The sequence below is a fragment of the Propithecus coquereli genome, unplaced genomic scaffold, assembly GCF_000956105.1.
Source record: "Propithecus coquereli isolate 6110/MARCELLA unplaced genomic scaffold, Pcoq_1.0 Scaffold446, whole genome shotgun sequence".
Classification (NCBI taxonomy): domain Eukaryota; kingdom Metazoa; phylum Chordata; class Mammalia; order Primates; family Indriidae; genus Propithecus; species Propithecus coquereli.
Window position 1 is genome coordinate 578,097 of NW_012150241.1, and position 2,549 is coordinate 580,645.

Below are 2,549 nucleotides of genomic sequence, written 5' to 3' on the forward strand. Positions count from 1 at the left end.
TGTCTTTCTTTTTAAAAGAGTCCAGATTAGAAAAAAATGCTTAAATATATGTCTATATATCTAATATTAGTTTTTGAAAGTATGACAAAGCTTAACTTCTCATACATAACTCATATCCTTTGTTAAAAAGATAGTTTTTCAGTGATGTAGAAAACATTAAAGCATTTATAACTGATTAGTATAAATGCCTATGAAGTAACATGTTATCAATGAGTGTACAAATGCAAACATCCAGCAGGTTGCCAATGTGATTAGTTTTTCCTTTCGTGAGCCCATTTGTGACAAACTTCTGTGACTAGGACAAGTGTGTGTGTTTGCTCATTTATCAGCTCTATGTAGTTATGAATAGCATGTCTCAAGTGGGAAATTACTGGAATATAAATATAATCATTTTCTAATGAATTTAGGTGTAGACGTTATCACGTAATATGAGAAAAGACGTAAGCTAGCATATTTGGGGCATATTAGTTTCTCTGTAAAAATCATCGCAGAAATGAACTCTGTCAGCACTAAGCTTGTAGGAAACCATAAAGCAAGTACTTATAGAGAAGTTTTCAAGAAAGTGTTTGTCCCTTGATGGTGCTATGCAGTGATCAATTGGCTCTGAATTCTTGCCAAAACTAATCAATTAAGAATACACTGAGATTTTCAATTAAAGAAAAATGTAATTATGAATATTAAGATCTATAAATTTTTTCTTTGTTTTTTAAAATTTTTCCAATAGGCATTTGCTTTGTTACATTTTGTAGTAATTAGATTTCCAGTAATTTTCTTTTAATACAGTTTGCTTTTTAAAAGGATTGTAATTAAATACAATGAAAAAAATTATTGAAACTCCATCACTTATAAGCTGTGTATCAAATTAACCTTGCCCTTTAGTCTTCTGACTTACCTTCTTCATTTGGGCAAGTGAACTGGCATGTGCGAACTGAAGTCATTAGGGCTCATGTTCTTTTGGGGGGTAAGTGGAAGAGAATCTGTATCCCAGTGTTTGAACTTTACATTTAGCCCGATAATGATCTTTTCCAAGGCTAGATAAGAATTTCAGATACCATTATACAAATTTAACATCCTATTTTATATGAGGAGAAGAAGAACAAAAAAACTAGTTAGAGCAAGCCTCGACATCACATGATATAAATCCTGCTTTTATTTATATGAATTACTGAAGCTTTAAAATGCTATATTTTGATGATTTAGTAATATTTTGCAATCTTCTGAGACCTCTATGGGCTTGCCAATTGTTACTTCCCAGTAATAATTAGGAACTGAGGTACACAGATAAATGAAATTCACAGTGAATCAAGTAGTACCCTTTTCCATTAAATTCAATTCTCTTCACTATAAAATCTTTCCTGGAGCTGCTGACTCTTAATAACAGGTGCCAGAACTGAGTTTAACCTTCTCTTTTTTTCCTTGCTGTTCTTCTGGTGCTGGTTATTATTGAGAGGAAAAAAATAGTGGCTAGAGCAAAAGGCTTGCAACATTTTGGAGTTGACATGCCAAGTGTTCTTTGACTAAATTGCTTCTAGAAAAAGAAGGGAGAAATAACTGTCATTCAAAAGTTCTTTCTGTTCCCTTGCTGTAGATCCCAGTGCACCACTGAGTAAAGCAGTAAGAGTAAAGCAAATGGTTCTTGGTATTCTCATTCATTGGGTCACTGATTCATTCATTCATCATTCTTATATATATACATTCAATGCATCTTCATTCTTATATACATAGCATTCGATCAATAGGTATTGAATTTGTACGGTTCTCCAGGCATAATTCTAAACATTGGGAGGAGATACACAATTGGCCACAGATTTCTTTTCATCAAAGCAAGAAGATGAATCCATTAGGAGATACAGATATGTAAACTGATAGTGGAATATGGATTAGGTACTATGAAAAATTTGTTCAAGGGGAGTAATCAGAATTTAAGCCATTACGATACAGTCTCTCACTAAGTGACCACAACCTAATCAATTGTCAACCAATACCATAACTTAGAATTTCCCCAAATATGGGAATATTTAGTGTAATGCTCGTGTGTGTTATGAATAAAAGAGTTATCCAGAAATACAGGTATGGGAAATACTATATAAAACTAAATAGTATAATTAACCCTACAGCTTTACATATATGCATACTACGTAGATTTACTTTACTGATGTGTACAGAGTTTTCAAAGCCTTCAATTTAATATCTTGAAACGAGGTAAACTAGGAAGAGCTTCATAGCTGTCTTCCTAAAGAACACTTTTGTTTTCCATGAAATATTTAGAATTATAGTTGCAGTGAAAATACTTTGAGTGATACTACTTTAATACCTACTTTAATAGCAAAGTTAAAGAGAAACAAAAAATAAAATACAGAGTGAAAGTCTGAAAATAAAAAATACTAGCGTGCCTTTGGAAAAGTGGCAGAGAGACTCCATTTACTCCACTTGGTTACTTTGCCTAAGAGGTTCTCCCATTCTCTTTCTCTTATTTTGTGAAATATCACAGTGTAGTGAATTAAAATATGAACTTTATAGTCAGATAAATCTGAATTCCAATTTTTGTT

General features: G+C 32.3%; 1 protein-coding gene across 1 annotated transcript in view; it reads left to right on the forward strand.

The window, feature by feature from the left end:
• LOC105818636 (ephrin type-A receptor 5) overlaps window positions 1-2,549 on the forward strand; it is a gene marked incomplete at its 3' end in the record, with an annotated part of 255,324 nt that overhangs the window by 65,735 nt on the left and 187,040 nt on the right. The window lies entirely within an intron of this gene.